This window comes from Myotis nattereri, assembly GCF_964212035.1.
Source record: "Myotis nattereri genome assembly, chromosome: Y".
Taxonomy (NCBI): Eukaryota; Metazoa; Chordata; class Mammalia; order Chiroptera; family Vespertilionidae; genus Myotis; species Myotis nattereri.
The window spans coordinates 34,592,061-34,598,060 of record NC_138094.1 but is presented as its reverse complement, the minus strand read 5'-3'; positions in this window follow the sequence as shown (position 1 = coordinate 34,598,060).

The window sequence follows — 6,000 nt, the reverse complement described above, 5'->3', positions numbered from 1 at the left end:
GCAGGGCAGGAAGTTGGGGGCAAGCACACTGGCACAGAGGGTAGTTGGGGGTGACTAGGCTGGCAGAGGGGGCAGTTGGGGGCAATCAGGCAGGCAGGCAGGTGAGCAGTTAGGGGTCAGCAGTCCTGGATTGTGAGAAGGATGTCCGACTGCCATTTTAGGCCCAATCCCTTCGAGCGGTCCCAGATTGGAGAGGGTGCAGCCTGGGATGAGGAACACCCCCTACTCATTGCACGAATTTCGTGCACCAGGCCACTAGTTTTAAATAATTGCATTTCTTGATAATGTAGCCTTGTTTGTAGGTCCTTTATCTTCATCTCTTTGACTATTTCATGCCAATCCCATCTGACCTGGTGTTTCAGCTGATAGTCCTACGGGACCCTCCTTTTAGGTAACTATCTTTATCTTGGAGCTTTTAAGATATTCTATTTGTCCTTAACCTTTGCAGTTTTAATTACTATAAGTCTTGGTGTGGGCTTCTTTAGTTCCTCTTGTTTGGGACTATGCTTCATGACTGTGCTGTTTTTCTTCACCAGGCTAGTATAGTTTTTGTTCATTATTTCTGAAAATAGGTTCTCATTCCCTTACTCAATCCCTTCTCTTTCTGGTTCCCCTGTGATGCAGATGTTGGTACATTCTATATTGTCCCTAAGTTCCCTTGAATTATCCTCTTCCTCCTTCTCTCCTCTCTCTCTCTCTCTCTCTCTCTCTCTCTCTCTCTCTCTCTCTCCCTCCCTTCCTCTCTGTGTTAATCCTCACCTAATAGTATTCTTCCCATTGCTTTTCAGAGCATGGAAAAGAGAGAGATCAATGTCAGACATATCAACTGATTGCTCCTGCATGCATTCTAAACAGGGGCAGGGACAAACCCTCAACCGAGGCCCATGTCCTCAACCAGGAACATGGTGTGCAGGTTGATGCTCTAACCAATGAGATAACCAGCCAGGGCTAATTATCATTTTTTCTGTTCATCTGATTGTGTTTTTTTATACCCCATCTTCCAAATTGGTGAATCAAACCTATGCTTCATTTAACCTACCATTTATTCCTTTCAGTGTATTCCTCATTTCAAATATCATACTAGTATTCTTTTTTTTTAATGAGCAGTTAAAAGTGAGGTATTTTTAAATGTATTTTCAGGAGAGAGAAATGTCAGTGTGAAAGAAAAATAATTGATTTCCTTCAAATGTACCGACTGGAGATTGAACCCACTTTTAGTTTATGAGACAATATTCCAACTAATTTAGCCACTGGCCAGGTTCAGATATTGTATCCTTTATTTCTGACTGGTTATTTCTTATGGTTTCTATATTCTCTTTCATGTGGTTGTAGTTTTCATTAAGTACCTTGTGGTTCTAAGTTCTTTGAGCATCCTTATAACCTTTTCCTGAACTGTCAGATAAGTTGTTTGCCTCAATATTACTTAGCTCTTTGATTACATGGATCACTACCAAATAAATGCCCCTTGAATAAATCAGATAAAGATTTGAAGTAAAATAAAGACCACCCATTTATTTTCTGTGATAAAGGACTTTTATGGGCGGGCCTGTTTTTCCCCCAACACAGTCTTTCCTTGCAGAGCCCACAAAATTGGTAACTGTAAATTCTTTTTGAGTAGTAGCTGATTTATCAAAGCCAGTTCTCAAATTACATGTAAGATTTTTATGGGAAGAAAAACTGTTCCTGGATCTGAAAGTGTTAAATATGTTGAAATATAAGGAACTTGAAATGTAGATTTTGTAGGAAAGATGAGGGAAATAAATGTGAAAAAGTGTTGCCACATCAACTGTAAAAATTCCCAATCAGAATTTTTACTTTTTTGGAATGAAATAGTTATAAAATGAAAAATGTATTTTTACTACTAGAAATTAGTTAACACAGACTGCATGCTTTGCTTGTAATTTTTAAGGTTGATTTTGAAATTCACTTAATTATTTTATGTTAATTATGTAGTTATTATTTACCCAAAATAAACATTGTTTACATTTTTTAGGTCTTTCGTGTAATTGATTTTTATTGTGTAAAAGACCTTTCATAGGAAAGATATTTGCTCTACAGTTACTTGAAAATAACCACAATGTTTCTTAATTTCTGCATTAGTTTATGAAATTACTCTATGGTAAAAGCACCCCCTTGTTTTATATTTGCCTTTTCTTAATAACTTTGGCCATTTTTCCAAGTGCATTATATCTGTATAACTTTTCTTCTGCCTTTTAATATTGACTCTACTAGAACATGCTTTCAGTATCTGATGCCTCTGATTGCAGAATGAGTATTGAACTTGGGTGGAGCAGCAGAGCCTAATCCCAGGTCCCTGCCACAGCCCACTTGGGCGGAGCCAAGACTGACAGGCAGAGCTGCGGGGACTCTGGGGCCCATCACAGGAGGAGATATATAGGTCAGAGCCTCCCCACTAGTTCAGTTCTGGCTTTGAATCTGGAATTCCTTGGACTAGCAGATCTGTGAAATAAAGGTTAAACTTTCCTCCCTCAGAGTGTTAACTGATTGTTCTCCCATGATTTCTGCCACATTTTTGCTGTACAGAAGCTTTTTGCTCTTAGGTAGTCTCATTTGTCTCTTTTTCCTTTGTTTCTCTTTCCTTGGAGACAAATAAGAAAATATATTGCTTCAAGAGATGTCTGAAATTTTACTACTTGTAATCTTTTAAGATTTTTATTATTTTACAACTTATATTTGTCTTTAATCCATTTTGAGTTTATTCTTGTGATTGGCTTAAGATGGTGGTCTATTTTCATTTTTTTTTTTTTGCATGTATCTGTCCAGTTTTCCCAATATTTACTGAAGAGACTGTCTTTACTCCCTTCTATGCTCTTGCCCCCTTTGTCAAATATTTATTGGCTATAAAGGCGTGGATTGAATTCTGGGCTCTCTATTCTATTCCACTGATCTATGCCTGTTTTTGTGCCAATACCAGTTTGTTGAGACACAACAATGGCTATATATGACAAATCCACAACTAACATCATACTCAACAGTGAAAAGCCAGAAGCTTTTCCTCTAAAATCAGAAGGATGTGTACTCTTGTAACTTTTATGCAACACAGAATGAAAGACCCAGCCAAAACAATTAGGAAATAAATAACCCACCTATCCAAATCAGAAAGAAGTAAAAGTGTCTCTATTTGAAAATGACATGGTATCATATATAGAAATCCCTAAGTACCCTACTACTGTTGGAACCAATAAGAAAAATCTGTAAACAATGAAAAACCAATATATAAAATTCAATGCACTAACAATGAAAACTCAGAAAGAAAAATTAAGAAAACTATCATTTACAACAGTATCTACACCAATAAAAGAGAAACATGCAAATTGGTGTCACTAAGCTACACCTACCAGCCAATCAAGGAGAGTATGCAAATTAACCCAACAAAGATGCCAGCAGCCATGGAGCAGGAGGCTTGAGTTGCCCCCGGTGATGGAGGAAGCCAAGCTTCCCCCCTACCCTGGCCACGCTCAAGGGAGGAAACAACACGCAGCCGCGGCCAAGAGCCTGAGAGATCAACACAGAGGGGTGCCTGCTCCAATCCTCAGCAGTGTGGCTGGGGGCAGGCCCCCAGTGGACACGGACACACACACACACACACACACACACACACACACACACGGGGTGCCTGCTCGCCAAGCCTCCGACACGGCTGGGGGCAGACCCCCAGCGTACACACACACACACACACACACACACACACACACACAGAGGGCCTGCTCTGAGCCTCTGCTGCCAGACTGTGGCTTAGGCCCACTCCCTGTCAGTAGGACATCCACTAGGGCTCCCGGACTATAAGAAGGGGCAGGCTGGGCTGTGGGACCCCAGACCCTCAGTGCAAGAATTTCGTGCACTGGGCCTCTAGTAAAAGTAAGAAAATACTTAGGAGTATATTTAACAAAGATAAAACATCTATACATTGAAAACTGTAAGACACTGATAAAAGAAACTATAGACACAAATACATGGAAAATATTCCATGCTCAACTGGAAGAATGCTGGTAAGATGTTCATATTACCCAAAGAGATCTAAAAAGTCAATGTAACACTTATCAAAATTACAAAGTCATTTTTTTTCATAGCAATAGAAAAAAAATCCTAAAATTTGTATAAAATCACAAAACAACAAAAATCTGAATAGCTAAAATGATGTTAAGAACATAATTGGAAGCATCACACTTCTGATTTCAAAATATGTTACAAAGATATAGTAATCAATAGTATGGTATTGGCATAAAAATATACATAGATCAATGAAACAAAATGGAGATCCTAGAAATAAATCCACGCTTATATGGTCAATTAAGTTATGACAAAGCAGCCAACAATGTACAATAAGGAAAGAAGTCTCTTCAACAAATTTTATCAGGAAAGTTGGGTAGGCACATGCAAAAGAATAAAAATTGGACCGCTATCTTACACCCTATACAGAAATCAACTCCAAATGGAATACAGACTTGAATGTAAGACCTGAAACAGTAACATTCCTAGAACAAAACATAAGCAAGCTCCTTAACAGATTTGGCAATTATTATTTTTTTTTGGGGGGGGGGGGTTAAGACCAAAAGCAAAGCTAACAAAGCCAAAACAGATAAGTGGGACTACATCAAAGTAAGCTTCTGCACAGCAAAGAAAATCATCAACAAAATAAAAAGGCAAACTAGATAGGATGGGAGGAAGTATTCACAATTCATCTACTATTATATGATAAGAGGTTAATATCCAAAGTATATATTCTGTCCCTTTCATACAACTCAACAGCAAAACACATTAAAAACAATTAATCCAGGCACTAGGAGCTACAGCTGGCATGGACCCTGCAGGGCTGGATGGCGGTGGCGGTGGCGGCAGCCATGGTGAGGACAGACCCCACTCCCAGTGGCCATTCAGGACCTTTACCTGACGGGCCCATCACTCGGGATCCAGCTGCCATTTTGCTCAAGACAGGAAGGCGTCCCAGGACTGCAGGTACTTCAGCGAGGATTCTGCTTCCATGGAGACTGGTGCAGCTATCAGCACCCGCAGCCCCCGGGCCACTTGCAGTGGGGGCCGCCGCCATTCCTAGCCGCTTGTCACCCAGCCAGGACCCCCGCTGGGGCTGACCCGCAGGGGCTCCGAGCCCACCTACTTGCCCACAGTGGCTGTGGGTTAGGGAGGGGCTGAGGCCGAGGCTGAGGCCATCTGGGACACGGAGCCTGGCCTCGAGGGGCTGGCCAGCCGGAATGAGGAGCTTGGTGGCTGACATCACCTGATGGAGATCACGGCTACTCCCAGAAGTCTCGGCCTAAGTCAGACCCTGCCCAGGGGCTCTGGGCCCCACTTCAGAGCACGGACCTTGCGAGCGAGCAAGACAGCCGCGATGTCGTGTGTGGCATCTGCATGGACAAGGTGTGGGACAAGCCGGAGGGCAAGCGGATCTTCGGCATCCTGCCCAACTCCACACAAGCCCACTGCCTGGGCTGCCTGAGCACCTGGCGGATGAGCCGCCAGCACTTCCCGCTGAATGTCATCAAGGCCTGTCCCCAGTGCCGTGTCTATTCCAGCTACATCATCCCCCACAAATTCTGGGTGAGTGAGGGGGGCAGAGAAGGTGCAAATCATCAGGAACTTCAAGGCTCGGACCAGCCAGATCCGATGCTGGTACTTTGCGCAGGGGAATGACCGCTGCCCCTTCAAGTCTGACTGCATTTACCTGCACCAGCTCCCGGACACGGCCCCATCCTCGGCTTCTCCCTGCCCATCCTCGGCTTCTCCCTGGCCCAGATTGCACATAACCGGCCTCCGGGAGTGAGATGGTGCTGGGCTCCGCAGTGCTGCTGGAGGACAGATGTTCCTGGATTATAACCTGGCCGTGGCCTTCTTGGGGTTAGAACTCCTGCTGGATGGCACCAGTTCTTAACCACAGGCTCCTGCAGCCAGGACCAACGTGTGAGGGGTGGGGTTGAGGGGCAGGGTGAGTTAGGGGGAAGGTCTTTCCCCTTTTGGGGTTTC